Below are 17,084 nucleotides of genomic sequence, written 5' to 3'. Positions count from 1 at the left end.
AGACAATAAACAGTTACAGGAAATGCCTTGTTTCCCACCATGTTTCTAAACCTTTGCAGTGTGTCTTTTTGCATTGTTGGGCTGAAAAGTTCATTGCATGGTTCTAAAAAATTCCTCAAGTTTCTAAGACTTGCAGTGGAGGAGGACTGCAATCAATAGAGGTATAGAAGCTGTCTAGAGAAGGAAATGGCTATCCACTCCAGTATTCTTGCCTGGAAAATCCCATGGACAGAGGAGCTTGATGGGCTACAGTCCATGGGGTCACAAAGAGTTGGACACAACTGAGTAATTAATACACAGAGAAGCTATCAGTTGCTCAAAGAGGCCTTCTCTGGAATAAAGCAGATAAATGTTGAACAAAGAGATCACAAGAACTGATCAGGCATGAGGGCACTGAGTTTTTAATTCAATCTCTGTAGAGTTCAATCTCTACAACTATCTGATGTGTGAGTTGAAAAAACATTGTAAATGCTCTATGCCTTTATTTCCTTATTCCTCAAGTGGGTTAAGAACTCTCAATTACCTTCTCAGAATAAAACAATATAAAAAGTTTAACTATGAGAGTCATAGCTGATTTCCTAATATATGTCTTAGTGTCAGCTTAATTATTTCATTGTAAAATTTTGTATTGTTTTATCTTCTTGTGAAGTGTTGGGATTGGTAGAGCAGATATTACTAACCCCATTTGACAGATGAGAGAGCTTAGCATCCAAATAATATCATTAACATTAGAACTGTTCTGCTTATTTAAAGTATCTCCAATAAGTGATGAGGATGCCCATGATGGTTTGCAATCATGGTGATGATAGCTGTCAAGAGAGGTTAAGCAACTAAGAACAAAACTACCATGAATAACATTTGTAGCCTCTATTTTTAAAAACTGGACTTAATCATTCAATTTTCTGTGTTCTAGTTGAATTGGTTGAAAATTGCTTAAAATATTTTTATTCTAACTTTCTAAAGTAGCACATATTCAGTAAAGACAACTTAGAAAATGCAGGGAAGAAAAACTAAATAGAAAATTATCACTCTAATTCTGTGAGCAAAATAGAAAACCAATGATAGGAATCCCTTGAAGGTCCAGTGGTTTGGACTCAGCACTTACACCGCCAGGGCTCTGGTGGGATCCCTGATCAGGGAACTGAGGTCATGCAAGCCACAGGAGAAGACAAAAAAAAAAAAAGGAAAATAAAAGAAAACCAATGATGACTGGCCCTTCAAGTTAGAAGTAACTTTATATGACAATAACTAATAACATTATTAAGTGCTAACTCTGACAACATTACCTTAAGTGCTTTAAAGATATTAAATATACCACTCACAATGACTGCTAACAACTTATGGATCAAGTTCTAATATGTTATCTCTGTTTTATATGTGAAGAAACTAACACCCAGGAAGATGAAATCATTTGCCCTTAGGTCCTACATTGGACTTAGGCCAGCTGGCTCTAGAGTCTGCATTCCTAATTTCTGTTCTGTGTGGCTCCCCCTGCAGTGCACCAGGGATGGCCTAGAATCTGATTCGGGACACTGATCTAAATCCTGAAAGCATTCTTTGGACCATCTCGTGAGCATGTTTGGCTTCCTGAGGAGTGTTAAACAAACTTGCAGCTGAAGCGCAAACTGGAAGCGCTGGAAAGTCAGTTGTAGAGAGAGCTGAAATCCCATAACCTTGGCTGCTCATTCAATGCAGGGAGCTTGTGGAGTTCAGAGTACAATTGGTCTACCTGTCTCTCCCCAGGGAATGGTCAAGGTGACACAAGACAAGAGTGTTTTAGAGGACTTCCTTTTTGTAGAGTCCGCTAATGATGTTCCTTTTAGTTGGTGTTCACTTTCTGAATGGCTGCAATGACAAATGATAGTTTCCTTACAAACAGCTGTTAAAAAGCTAAAAAATAATTTCAATTAAAAAAATTGAATTTCTTAAATTTTACAAAGTAAATACATATTACGACTTTTTTATAACCAGAAAACAAAACCTAGGACTGTATTTCCTAGGAGGGACTATGGCAGATCATGGAGTCAGACTGCCTGTCTACTGTATAATCATATATATATATATAAACTCTGCTGTTAGATTATAAGATCAGTAGAAACAAAGATATTGTTCAGTATTTTATCTTTATGGAATAGGACTGGCACCTAGGCTCTCAGTGATTATTGATTAAAAGAGGGAATAAATATTTGTGAATTAACATGAACGAAATTCTGTTATATAATAATTGGAAAAAAAAAAATAAAACAAGTTATAGAACTTTCTTCCCCATTCTTTGCTTGCCTTTTCCTATCTTCCAGTTTTAGTTTCTCCCAGAGCATTTTCTGATCAATTTGCCCAGGGCAGGACCATCCAGTATTCTCTTTAAGAGCTCTGTGTTTTTTTCTTTCCTTGGGCGGATCCCAATTTATATTTCTTTAATTTACATGTTAACCTGAAGTTGTTGTTTTTCTCTTTCTTCCCTTCACCACAGTGTATGGTACCAAAAGGCACGCACCGTGTCTCATCTGTTCATCCTTACAACCCCAGCAGGCATACACATAGTCAAAGTGAAAGACACTCAGTCGTGTTCGACTCTTTGCGGCTCCGTGGACTATAGGCCAGCATACTGGGGCGGGTAGTCTTTCCCTTCTCCAAAACACATAGTAGGCACTCAATATTTCCTGAATGAAGGGGTATAAAATTAATATGGAAGGAGTCACTATGCTCTTCACAGTGGTTTCCTCTAAAGTATGGAGACACTACAGGAGCTGGGTGAATGGAATTTTTATTTTTTACTCTACTTTCTAAATAGTGATTTTAAAACAGTCTAAATCACATTTATCACTAAAATATAGAACTGTGCCAGGATACTCAGATTTGACTAGAAAGGAATCAGTGTTCATTCATCTCTCTTTGTCACGACCATCTCCCTCAGTGGAGTTTCAGTGGAGGACAGCAACAGAGAGAGGTTTCTGGGTCATCATCCTTCTCCCTCTGTGGGAAGGGCCTTTCAGGATTGTGAAAGAAAGTGAAAGTCTTGGTAGCAGATCCATTCTTTACCTAGGATCTCTGTTTCCTTTAAGCATGTTACTTGATTATATATTTCGCTAACCTTCATCTTCAGTTGCTCAGTCATGTCAGACTCTTGTGAACCCACAGACTATAGCCCACCAGGCTCCTCTGTCCATGGGACTCTCCAGGCAAGAATACTGGAGTGGGTTTCCATTTCCTTCTCCAGTTTCACTAGTGAGTTTATTTAAAATGCATGTTCTAAGACCCTCTTCAGGAGTGTTGAAGGGTGACCACAGGTGGTTGGGAAGATTATTCACCTATGGTGATGAGTGGGGAGACATAATGCATGGGAAGACAGTCTTAGTAAATTAGTACATAGCAACATAGGCTTTAAGAGAGAGTTGCTTCCATCCTTGTCTGATGAACAGGTGCTGAAATTACAGATAGGACAAACATATACTGGAGATGTGACAGTACTTCCAAAATGATGACAAAATGTTACCCCAAATTTCAGCAACCAAAATCCTTTCATGATTCAGATTTGAAGCTAAGTTTATACATTCTATGTAAACCATCCTTCTACTAAACATCTGCTGTTCCTTCCATGAAGGCGGCCTGAAATTGCCATTGGGTGATGATGACTTGATTGGCAAAATATTTATGTCAGACATACAAGGTTTGGCTTTGGAAACCTGGATACCCAGCGGGCAACTATAAGGGAATGGAATAGAGACTTCCTTGCAGGTCCAGTGGTTGAGACTCCATGCTTCCAATGCAGGGTGCATGGGTTCAATCCTTGGTTGGGGAACTGAGATCCCATGTGCAGCTTGATGTTGCCAAAAATGAATACATAAATAAAATAGCTAAGTTCTTAAAGAAAAAAAACCTTAACAACAACAACAAAAAAGAATGGAAGAGAAAGCTTCAACTGCCCCACACAACACCAACACACACATATGCACACACACGGACAATGACCTTCTATCACTGTGGCTTGCACAAGACAAACATTACCCTCCCTCTCAATTTTTCAGCCTCAACACCGTCGACATTTGGGGCTGGAAATTCTTTGTTGTGGCAGACTCTCATTTGCATTCATAGGATATTTAGCAGGATCTTTGGCCTCTACCATTAGATACCAGTAGCACCACCCTCTCCTACTGTGACAACCGAAAACATCTCCAGACATTGCTAAGTATCTCCTGGAGAGCAAAGTCACCCCTGGTTGACAATTATTGCTCTAAACCATGGTTTTCTAATGATGAGAGCAGTTATTAGTATTATGCCTTCATTTGTCTAGCACTTCATAGTGTGCAAAGCCCTAAGAATATGTTTCAGAAAATCAGTTTTATTGCCACCAGGGAAAGCAGTATGAAAAAGTGGTTGACCGTGTCTTACAGTGATCTTCCACCAGCTCTTATCAGAAGAAATTGTTGGCCAGTGGGAGGCTGATGAATGGAACTTTCTTCTTGGTTTTAGTTCCTTTGATGCCACCTGCAGTTTGGAATCCTGGGGCAAGTTTTTTTGTTCACATCCCCTTCTCTTTAGAAAATGTCAAAAGAAATGCTGGCTGAAAGAGTAAGTCATAACTTAAATTATTAACTATATTTCATTAGTTTATCTCTTATGTTCCTATTCTTCAGGGGCTTGGGGAAAAGTGTGAAGGAAAGTCAATGAAATCTCACCCTTATCCGACACTCAAAAGTCTTTAATCCATTCTTTACGAGAAAACCTAAAAGACGGCTTAAATACATTCAGCAGGTGGAGTGTTGGCGGGTGCGTGAAATAACCTTTAGGTCTTTAACATCGTGCGACTGTTCCATTCAGTGGCTGTCTCAGCTTTGTGCAGGGGGGGTTTGCACCTTTAGTTATTGATTATTTTTTCTTATATGTGATGCTGTTGTCCAACAATATTATCTCTTGTCTGTCTCTGTTTATGTCCATCTGTCTCTCTCTCACTCTTTGTCTTTCTCTCTCTCAGTGGTATCCGAGGCCTCAGCATCAAGGTGTTATAGGAAGAGAGAGGTCTTTGAAGCCAGATAAGCCTGAATTTAAATCTTGGTTTCAACCATTCTAAAATTGTGACATAGGGCAAAATTTCTAGCTTCTCAGTATTTCAATAGTCTAGAGTTCATGTGTCAGGAGTATAAGAGCTACTCTGTCAAGACTTAGTTATGCTTAGTTATGAGTGACATATAGCCTTACTCAAGTTAACCTAAGGAAAAAGGAAATTTGTTTGGCCAATATGAAGAGGAAAGTCTGTGAGTAGAGCTGTCTGCTTTCAGGAAAGGTTTGATCTAAAGTCTCAAATATTCTCACAAAGGTTTATTTCTCATTGTTCTTTCACTGACTGAATGTATTCTCAGGTCCATATAGTGACTCACCTGTCTACCTCACTTCCATTGAACACCTAACCTGTGTAAGAGAGTTTGCACCTCAGTATATTAGGCAAAAGTTCTGGGGCTGTCTTGATGTCATTGATTAGCCCCAGTTGATGAAGAGTCCAGATGAACCAGTAACTATGGTAAGGGGGTAGGACTGCACTAACTGGCTTAATCTGAAGTACATGGTGAAAGAACTGGAAAGGGTGGTTCTTCTAAGTCAAAATCAAGGGCAAACCGTAGAAAAGGGACTGGATGCTGAGCAGAGAAATAAGACATAAATTAAACATACAAAAATTACAAAATAACCCTAAACTCCTAAGTCCACTAATGCTACCATGAAATATATGTTAAATTATGTCATATGCAAATGCCTTTGGGGATAATTTTCTCCTACTCCAGAATTTGGAAAAGGCAAGATGTTATTTCATTCATTTTAATATATTTTTATGTCTTGTGTGTAGGTGGATGTGTGTGTGTGTTTAATTGGCATTAAACTCGTTCTCAAATTATTTATTTTTGAAAAAGATATTTTCAAAATGGTCTCATGTCACGCCTAGAAGGAACAAAAGGTTATATTATGAACACTATATCTCCCCTTCCTGTTCCTCACCCACCTACTTGTCTTTCTCATACAGCAGTTTCTTGTATGAAAGTGAAAGTAAAAGTCACTCAGTGGCGTCCGACTGGTTGTGACCCCACGGAATATACAGTTCATGGAATTCTCCAGGCCAGAATACTGGAATGGGTAGCCTTTCCCTTCTCCAGTAGATCTTCCCAACCCAGGAATCTAACCAAAGTCTCCTGCATTGCAGGTGGATTCTTTACCAGCTGAGCTACCACGGAAGCACAGTTTCTTATATGGACTTCGAGAATACTTCATGCCTATACACATAGAGGGGGCTTCCTAGGTGGCTCAATGAGTAAAAAATCTGCCTACAAAGCAGGAGATGTGGGTTTGATTCCTGGTTCGGGAAGATCCCCTGAAGGATATGGCAACCCACACCAGTATTCCTTCCTGGAGAATCCCCATGGACAGAGGAGCCCAGCAGGCTATAGTCCAAAGGATCACAAAAAGTCAGACACAACTGAAGCAACTGAGCACACACACATGCACAAATAGAGACTTTTTATCTCCCCTTCCCCTGGAAGCACTCTTCCCCCCGTTTCTCCTCCCCAATTTTTCCTTCTTCTTCTACACAAAATAGTAGCGTATTTTGCATATTCTACTGCCTCTTACATTTTTCACGTTAAAATATCTTAGAAATGTATCTATATGTTAATGGCTTTTTCATACTTTTGCATACTATATCATTAATTTTTTTTCAACAATAGGTGTTTATTATATGCCAGGTGGAGAAGGAAATGGCAACCCACTCCTGTATTCTTGCCTAGAGAATCCCGTGGACAGAGGAGCCTGGTGGGCTGCTGTCCATAGGGTTGCACAGAGTTGGACACAACTGAAAAGACTTAGCATGCATGCATGCATTGGAGAAGGAAATGGCAACCCACTCCAGTGTTCTTGCCTGGAGAATCCCAGGGACAGAGGAGCCTGATGGGCTGCCGTCCATGGGGTCACACAGAGTTGGACACAACTGAAGCAACTTAGCAGCAGCAGCAGCAGATGCCAGGTCATCTGTGAACAAAACAGAGAACAAATTCCGCCCAAATATCTGACCTTATAAAACTTGCATTCTATTGAGTGCAGACAATTAAGAAATAAGAAAAAGAGCAAAGTATGTACGATGGTAGAAGATGATAAATGCTGTGGAGAAGAACAAAGCAAGCAAGCAGGATATAAAATGAAAATTCAAATGTTTATTTTTTATTTTAAATTCATTTATTTTAATTGGAGGCTAATTACTTTACAATATTGTATTGGTTTTGCCATACATCAACATGAATCTGCCACGGGTGTACACGTATTCCGCATCCTGACTCCCCTCCCACCTCCCTCTACGTACCATCCCTCTGGGTCATCCCAGTGCACTAGCCCCAAGCATCCTGTATCCTGCATCGAACCTGGACTGGTGATTCATTTCTTATATGATATTACACATGTTTCAGTGCCATTCTCCCAAATCATCCCACCCTCTCCCTAGTGAAAGTAAAAGTTGCTCAGTTGTGTCCAACTCTTTGTGACCCCATGGACTACACAGTCCATGGAATTCTTCAGGCCAGAATACTGGAGTGGGTAGCCTTTCCCTTCTCCAGAGCATTTTCCCAACCCAGGAATAGAACCAGAGTCTCTTGCATTGCAGGCAGATTCTTTACCAGCTGAGCTACCAGGGAAGCCCTGAAAGGCCTCTCTAAAGTGACATTTGAAAAAAAGAAGAAGAAGAAGACAGTGAGGGAGTGAACTATACAGTATGTGTGCTGAAAATTTCCCAGGCAGAGGAGATGGCAGGTACGAAGGGCTTGAAGAAGAGATGTCTGTGGTATGTTCAAGAAAAAACTGAGGCTAGTATGGATTGAGTAGTGAGCAAGAGAGTGTGACAGGTGATGGTGCCTGAGAGCCAGTGTAGGAAATTGTGAATAGTCTGCAGCAGTTACGATGACTCGTTTTTTACTTTGCATGCAGTGAAGAAACTTTAGATGGTCATCAGCAGAGGAATTGGAGAAGGCAATGGCACCCCACTCCAGTATTCTTGCCTGGAAAATCCCAGGGACGGAGGAGCCTGGTAGGCTGTAGTCCATGGGGTTGCTAGGAGTCGGACACGACTTCACTTTCACTTTCACTTTTCACTTTCATGCATTGGAGAAGGAAATGGCAACCTATTCCAATGTTCTTGCCTGGAGAATCCCAGGGACGGGGGAGCCTGGTGGGCTGCCGTCTATGGGGTCGCACAGAGTCGGACACGACTGAAGCGACTTAGCAGCAGCAGCAGCAGAGGAATAATGTGATTTCATGTCCTTTTAAATGCCATCCCTGTGGTCAACAAGTGAAGAATAGACTAGGGTGGGAAAGGGCAAGAATGGAAGCAAGGAAATTATATTCATATCTTGTCTACTATTTTCTGTTTTATTAAGAATGTTTCTTAAAAATATATATTGAATTTTATCATGTACTTACTTTAGCATGTTAGGTAATAATTATGATTTTTTTCCTTTGATCTATCTACTATCACTATAGTATAGTGAATTATATCAATAAATTTCCAAGTAAAGAATCAATCTTGCATTCCTGAAATAAATCCTGCTTGATCATAGTATATTCCTTTTAACATGCCTACTGTTGCATAATAATGTTTTATATGAGATTTGTTTGTTAGTTTTCATAACTTTGATCGGTTGAAAGTTTTCTTTCTGAGCAATGTTTTTAGGGTTCTGCATTGATGTTTCTATTACTGCAGAAAAAAAAATTGGAAGCTTTCCTCTCTTTTCTGTAGTCTGCAACAATTTGAAATAGAATGAGAATTAGCTGTTCTTTAAAAGTTTGTTAGGAGTTTTTCTGTGAATCAGTTAAGCCTTGGGACTTTTTGGGAGGGGGTAGAGAGATGAAGCTATTTCACACATTTCTTTATTTCTTCTACAGTAATTGATCATTCAAATTATATCTCTCTTCTGAAGTCAGTTTTACAATGTCACATCTTCATCTCAACCAGATTTTGAAATTAATTTGGAAAAGTTGTCAGTCAAAGCCATTTGAAATGATTTCTTAAATTTCTTCTGTATTTACAATTATTTCTTTTCTGTGTTTATATTCTCTCCTTTCCTGATTGCATTACTTAATAGTTTATCCATTTTACTGTATGTGGGCATGTTGTTGTTGCATTATATTTAAAAGCCATTTTTTAGATTTGTTAGCTCTCCATATGTTCTATATGCTAATTAAATAACTTTTGCTTTAATGTTTACTTTTCTGATTCCTTATGTTTACCTTATTAATCTCTAATATCATGAGTTGGATTCTTAATTCATTCTTCTTGTTTATTCATATGAGTATTTAAATATGACTTCACTGATGATTCCTGCTTTAACTGAATCATGTGGTTCTTATATGTAGGGTTTTATTGTCAGTTTTCAGACATTTTTCAATTTTGCTTTATGAATATTCTTTTTGACCTAATAGGTGTTTGAGTTTTTAAATTTTCAAGTGGTGGGTGGTTTTTGTTTTCTGATTTGTTCTGTTGCATTGAGATCAAGTATTAATAATATTTTCAGTACTGCTTCTTCTTGGAGTTTCTTGATGTTTACTTTGAAGCTTAAATATGTCTTTCTCTAATGACTATTCATTTGATATCTAATAATAAAAATAATCAGTTTTCAAGTTATAGGATTTAATATATATCCATTTGAGCCACCATATTAATTTTTAGGCCTCTTTATGTATAATGTTTGTATATATTTATGTATAATGTTTGTACTTTTGATATGTTATGGACTAAAGCGAAGTAACTGTATTTCTTATTACATCACTTGTAGTTTTTGCTTTAGAAATAGTGATATATTTGGTAAGGAGACACTGAGAGCTTCTTTGTGGATTGTACCTTTTCATATTATAAACAGTTTATTTGTCTTAGTTAACACTGTGTGCTGAATCTCAGCACTGTGTTAGTCTGAGATTAGGATCACAGTTCCGGTTTCTTTTTGTTTTTATTATACTTGCTATGCATTTGCCTATCTTTTTGTTCTCAACTCTTCTGAATCTCTTTGCATTACCCATCTTTTATATAGCACACAATGGAGTTTTCTCTGTAATACTAGCTACACATCTTTTTCTTCTAATAGTTGAGATTAGACCATTAACATTAAATGATATGATAAATATGTTTGATCTTAGGTTTGTTACTTTATGTTTGGTTTCTGTTTTATTACTTTCAAATACTTTTACCATGTAACTTATTTTTATTGCTTTATGTGTGTATGTTTTTTCTGATAAATTTGAAGATTTATGGATTTTTTTGTACTTGCTTATTGTTCCAAAGGTTTTCATAATTTCCTTTATCCTCCACTTCTTTAGCATTATCCATTAATTCTCTACCCTGAGTAACAATCTTATCCATCTTTCCTTCTTCTCTCTTGCTATTCAGTTTTAGAAGATAATCTTGCCTTTATTATATATATATTTTTTAGTATTAAACCTCCACCAATTAATTTTTTCCATTCAACTTCCTAGTTTTATTATTTTTAACTTTCTATTTTATATCGGACTAAGCCTCTTGAGAAACCTGTATGCAGGTCAGGAAGCACCAGTTAGAACTGGACATGGAACAACAGACTGGTTCCAAATAGGAAAAAGAGTATGTCAAGGCTGTATATTGTCACCCTGCTTATTTAACTTATATGCAGAGTACATCATGAGAAACGCTGGGCTGGAAGAATCACAAGCTGGAATCAAGATTGCTGGGAGACATATCAATAACCTCAGATATGCAGATGACACCATCCTTATGGCAGAAAGTGAAGAAGAGCTAAAGAGCCTCTTGATGAAAGTGAAAGAGGAGAGTGAAAAAGTTGGCTTAAAGCTCAACATTCAGAAAACTAAGATCATGGCATCTGGTCCCATCACACATGGCAAATAGATGGGAAAACAGTGGCTGGCTTTATTTTTCTGGTCTCCAAAATCACTGCAGATGGTGACTGCAGCCATGAAATTAAAAGACACTTACTCCTTGGAAGGAAAGTTATGACCAACCTAGACAGCATATTAAAAAGCAGAGACATTACTTTGCCAACAAAGGTCCGGCTAGTCAAGGCTATGGCTTTTCCAGTGGTCATATATGGATGTAAGAGTTGGACTGTGAAGAAAGCTGAGCATCGAAGAATTGATGCTTTTGAACTGTGGTGTTGGAGAAGACTCTCGAGAGTCCCTTGGACTGCAAGGAGATCCAACCAGTCCATCTTAAAGGAGATCAATCCTGGGTGTTCACTGGAGGGACCGATGTTGAAGCTGAAATTCCAGTACTTTGGTCATCTGATGCGAAGTGCTGACTCATTTGAAAGGACCCTTATGCTGGGAAAGATTGGGGGCAGGAGGAGAAGGGGACGACAGAGGATGAGATGGTTGGATGGCATCACCAACTAGATGAACATGGGTTTGGGTGGACTCCGGGAGTTGGTGATGGACAGGAAGACCTGGAGTGCTACGGTTCATGCAGTCGCGAACAGTCAGACACAACTGAATGGCTGAACTGAACTAAAGTTGATTAACAATATTATGTTAGTTGCCTTTTTATAACCACCTTTTTGCATTAAACTTTTACTTTTTTCCATAATGTGTCAGCTTTAATTGTTTGACTTCCATCTATTTTGAGAAAAACACTGTGCTTAAGTTTTTTTTTTTTTATCTTCTATCTTCTCCAAGCTGTTGTTAGTTATAACATTTCTAATGTTTATATCACTATATTCTCTTATATTGGAGAAGGCAATGGCAACCTACTCCAGTACTCTTACCTGGAGAATCCCATGGATGGAGGAGCATGGTAGGCTGCAGTCCCTGGGGTGGTACAGAGTCGGACACGCCGACCCAACTTAGGAGCAGCAGCAGCAGCATTCTCTTCATACTTGTTTTAATCTTAATCCTGCCTTAAAGGGATTCAATTTTTACCAGTGGTCTTTTGCCATAGTATTTCCCCAGTTATTTCTGAATTTGCTTAAGTTTACTTTATAGAAGATTCTTTATACATGAAGTTCTTATGTGAAATAGTCTCTGAATTATTTAATGTTTTAAACTGTTGATTATCTTTTAATGTCTAAATGGCATTTGGGCTGCTGTTGCTGCTAAGTTGCTTTAGTCATGTCCGACTCTGTGCAACCCCATAGATGGCAGCCCAGCAGGCTCCACCATCCCTGGGATTCTCCAACCAAGAATACTGGAGTGGGTTGCCATTTCCTTCTCCAATGCATGTTGGCTAGTTTCTGATTATAGGGGCTTCCCTGGTAAAAAGTCCACCTGGGTTTGATCCCTGGGTTGGGAAGATCCCCTGGAGAAAGGAAAATCTACCCACTCCAGTATTCTGGCCTGGAGAAATTCATGGATTGTACAGTCCATGGGATCGCAAAGTTGGCCATGACTGAGCAACTTTCACTTTCACTTAGATTACAGGGTGACACTGTTCTTCAGGATCTTGTAAGTTGTGTATTGGCTTGAAGAAGTTTAAGGTAACCAGATTTTAAAATTTTAATTACTGTTTAAGGTACTCAGCCATTTTGCCAGGAGAAACTTTGTATTCTTTATTTTGGTATTCTTTTAATCTATTTATTTCTACTTAGAGGATAATTGCTTTACAATATTGTGTTGATTTCTGCCATACATCAGTGTGAATCAGCCATAGGTATACACATGTCCCCTCCTTCCTGAATCCCCAACCCACCTCCCACCCCATCTCAGCCTTCTAGGTTGTCACAGAGCCCCAGTTAGTGCTCCCTGTGTCATATTCTAATAGTTTCTTAGTACTAAGTACTCAAAGTCATTATATTCTGGGAATACTGTACCTTCCCTGTAGGATGATAAAATTCTTTTGTTATTAAAAAATTTTTTTTCTTTATATATTTTAACATTTGTCCTATTTCATTACTTCAGTTTTCTTTTTCTGAGACTCCAATTATGTACATGTTGGAATTCTTTTTTCCTTTTTTTTGCTTGTCTATTAGTGCTTGAGTTCTTTGTTTCTCTGCTTCCTCCTCATCTTTTTCTTTTCCCTCTCTCCTCTCCTCTCTCACGCTCATCTTTTCTTTCTTTCTTCCTTCCATTTGATTTTACTCATTTTTAAAATTTCTGTTCTTTGTATCTCTTACTGTATTTCAGCAGTGTCTGTACTCCCTTAATATGCCTAATTCATACTCATTTCTTAATTTTAATTTTTTTTCACTGTTTTTGCAGATCTCTGGGAACTCCTATCTCTTGTCCAGTTTCCTATTTTTCCTCTGGGGTCCTTTATTACAAGTTATGTTCTTGCTTCTTAGAAGTAATTGTCCTTTTAATAGTAGTAGTAACATTTAATTAGATATTTGTCATAGTTTTCATCTACTTCACTGAAACCTTTTTGCAAAAATATTTTGGTGAGTCTTCTTCATCTATCACTACGTTTGTGACTCCTTTTTTTAGTTTTTTTTTTTTTTTATAGTATCTCTATATATTATCCTTATCTGTCCTTTATGAATTCACCCTGAAGTGGAAAATGTATCATCTTCTGAACCCACCATTTGCAGGAGGTTTCTATGTATGAGCAGGGAAGACCCGAGATCATGTTTTAGCTGAGTAGGAATTTTCTGTTTGACCCAGGTAAATGTGAGATTTTGTTTAGCCTTACCTCTCCCAAGTTAACAGAAAGAGCCAGCTGTGGGGTGGTTCATGATACAAGCTCTCTTTTCTCCTCACTGCCATAAGTTGCCTCCTGCAAAGTTTAGCTTTTCTACACTATTTTTATTTGGCTGGGATTCTTTTGTTTTTCAGAACCAAGTCATATCTGAGGAAACTCCCCTCTCTAGCTGGTTTGTTATTATTCACTCTGTAGTAGAGCAGACATTTAGATTTTTAATTTATGTTAGGGAAATAATAATTTAATAGGTCTCTATGATCTCTGCAGCTGAGGGAACTCCCCTCTTCATTCTTCTGCATATACCTCCACATGATCTATACTGCTATTGGTAGCCACTCCATCCATTTTCTGATATAAAGCTTCAACTGTATCCTAATTTCATCAGATATAGAGCTTTAATTTCTTACTCACATTCAACTAATTTCTTTGAGGGAGGAGAATTTCCAACAGGATAAAAGGAAAATACTAACTTTATACCACAATATTAGAACCAGAAATATTTCTGTTTCAGCAGCTTAACCTGAATATTTGATTAAAGTATTTCGGCCATGCTTTTCCATTTTGATCAGAAAAAATCATGTCTCATGTAACCCAGATTGACACTAGTGTTTCATTTACCAAACACTTATTCAGACCCCTTTTCTTCAACAAATTTTAATGATGTATTTGTGATTATTTTTAATAAAGATTAAATAAATAAAACCAATTTACCTTATAAAATTGATATTTTAGCCTTTATGCTAAAAGTAGGAAACAATGGTCCCCAAGATCTTATATGCAGAGTACATCATGAGAAATGCTGGGCTGGAGGAAGCACAAGCTGGAATCAAGATTGCCAGGAGAAATATCAATAACCTCAGATATGCAGATGACACCACCCTTAGGGCAGAAAGTGAAGAAGAACTAAAGAGCCTCTTGATGAAAGTGAAAGAGGAGAGTGAAAAAGTTGGCTTAAAGCTCAACATTCAGAAAACTAAGATCATGGCATCCGGTCCCATCACTTCATGGAAAATAGATGGGGAAACAGGGGAGACAGTGGCTGACTTTATTTTTCTGGTCTCCAAAATCACTGCAGATGGTGATCGTAGCCATGAAATTAAAAGACGCTTACTCCTCGGAAGGAAAGTTATGACCAACCTAGACAACATATTAAAAAGCAGAGACACTACTTTGCCAGCAAAGTCCATCTAGTCAAGGCTATGGTTTTTCCAGTGGCCATGTATGGATGTGAGAGTTGGACTATAAAGAAAGCTGAATGCTGAAGAATTGATGCATTTGAACTGTGGTATTGGAGAAGACTCTTGAGAGTCCCTTGGACTGCAACAAGATCCAACCAGTCCATCCTAAAGGAGATCAGTCCTGGGTGTTCATTGGAAGGACTGATGTTGAAGCTGAAACTCCAGTACTTTGGCCACCTGATGTGAAGAGCTGGCTCATTTGAAGGGACCCTGATGCTGGGAAAGACTGAGGTGGGGAGAAAGGATAACAGAGGATGGGATGGCTGGATGGCATCACCAACTAGATGGACATGGGTTTGGGTGGACTCTGGGAGTTGGTGATGGACAGGGAGGCCCGGCGTGCTGCAATTCATGGGGTCACAAAGAGTTGGACACAGCTCAGCGATTGAACTGAACTGAAGATCTAGAGGACTAAACACCTAATTTTAAATTGTGTTTTTACTTTTCAGTAAAAACAATAATATGACTAGAAATATAGTTCCTTAGAACTGTTAATGTTTGATAACCAACCTGATTTCTGAATCAATTAGTCAAAGAGTGCTTATAGCTGCAAAATACAACCATATTGTTAGAGCAGCCTCATCAATGTATGAAATTAAGTCTAAGCTCACCATAATGACTAATTTAATTAAGAGAGTCTTTCTTAATTGGAGATACTATAATAGAAAATACCCCTAAATTATATGAATTGGAAATAAGAGGAAAACGCCTTAAAGGAATTCTCAGAAATTATATCAAAATAATAATAATAAATTCAGAAAGGACAGTCTATCACTTTCCTATTTCTTAAAACTCTTAAATATATTCCCATTCCTTTTAGAATAAAAATCAGAACTCCATGGGCTTCCCTGATGGCTCAGACAGTAAAGAATCTACCTGCAACGCAGGAGATGTGGGCTCAGTCCCTGGGTCGGAAATATCTCCTGGAGAAGGGAATGGCAACCTACTCCAGTATTCTTGTCTGGAGAATCCCATGGACAGAGGAGTCTGGAGGGCTACAGTCCACGGGGTCACAAAAAGTCGGACATGACTGGGCAACTAACACTTTCACTTTCAAGCATAATCAACCAAACTTTCTCTGGTTTGGCTCTTACCTACATCTCCAGCTCCATCTTCCATCATGCCTGTAAGTTGCCTTTTCTAGAACAGGAAATCTTGTCTATTTCCCTCATGCTTGGCATGTACTTTTCTGTTCTTGGGCCTTTGCACTTGTTTTCTCTCTGCCTATAGAAACTTGCCCATTATCTTTGCTTATTTAACTAATATTCCTCTTCAGATCTCAGCTCAAGGGTCTCCTCTTCCAGGGAGCTTTCCCTGGCCTACAAGACTAGCTGTCTGCTGTATTTTCTCACAGAATCTATCCTTTTCTTTTGCAATTTTAATGTCTTCTCCACTAGCTATAAGGTCAGCAAACATGGCTGTTTTTGCTCAGTATTTTATTCCCAGTGCTCATCACAGTGACTTTCACATCGTAGGCACTTTATAAATATTTGTTGAAAGAATTAATAATGATGCTTAGCATTTATTGATTGCTAACTATGGGTCTGTCTAGTCACAGCTATGGTTTTACCAGTGGTCACGTATGGATGCAAGAGTTGGACTGTGAAGAAAGCTGAGCACCTAAGAATTGATGCTTTTGAACTGTGGTGTTGGAGAAGACTCTTGAGAATCCCTTGGACTGCAAGGAGATCCAACCAGTCCATTCTAAAGGAGATCAGTCCTGGGTGTTCATTGGAAGGACTGATGCTGAGGCTGAAACTCCAGTACTTTGGCCATCTCAAGTGAAGAGTTGACTCATTGGAAAAGACTCTGATGCTGGGAGGGACTGGGGGCAGGAGGAGAAGGGAATGACAGAGGATGAGATGGCTGGATGGAATTACCGACTCGATGGACATGAGTTTGAGTGAACTCCGGGAGATGGTGATGGACAGGGAGGCCTGGCGTGCTGCGATTCATGGGGTCGCAAAGAGTTGGACACGACTGAGCGACTGAAGTGAACTGAATTTTGGGTCAGATATCTGTGTTATTTTATTGGAGATGGAGATTTTTCTTTTAGCAATTATGAAGTAAAGCAAAGGAAAAAAAAAAAGAAGAAGAAGAAAAGGAAATAAATGAATTTAATTAAATGTCCTTGAGGAAGAATTTTTGGTCTTGCAAAGTTTTGCATATTTACTTCTTATGTTGGTTGAATATGAAAGGTACCCAGGAGT

Source organism: Bos indicus x Bos taurus, chromosome 5 (assembly GCF_003369695.1).
Source record: "Bos indicus x Bos taurus breed Angus x Brahman F1 hybrid chromosome 5, Bos_hybrid_MaternalHap_v2.0, whole genome shotgun sequence".
NCBI classification, from domain to species: Eukaryota; Metazoa; Chordata; class Mammalia; order Artiodactyla; family Bovidae; genus Bos; species Bos indicus x Bos taurus.
This window is presented reverse-complemented; position numbering follows the sequence as displayed.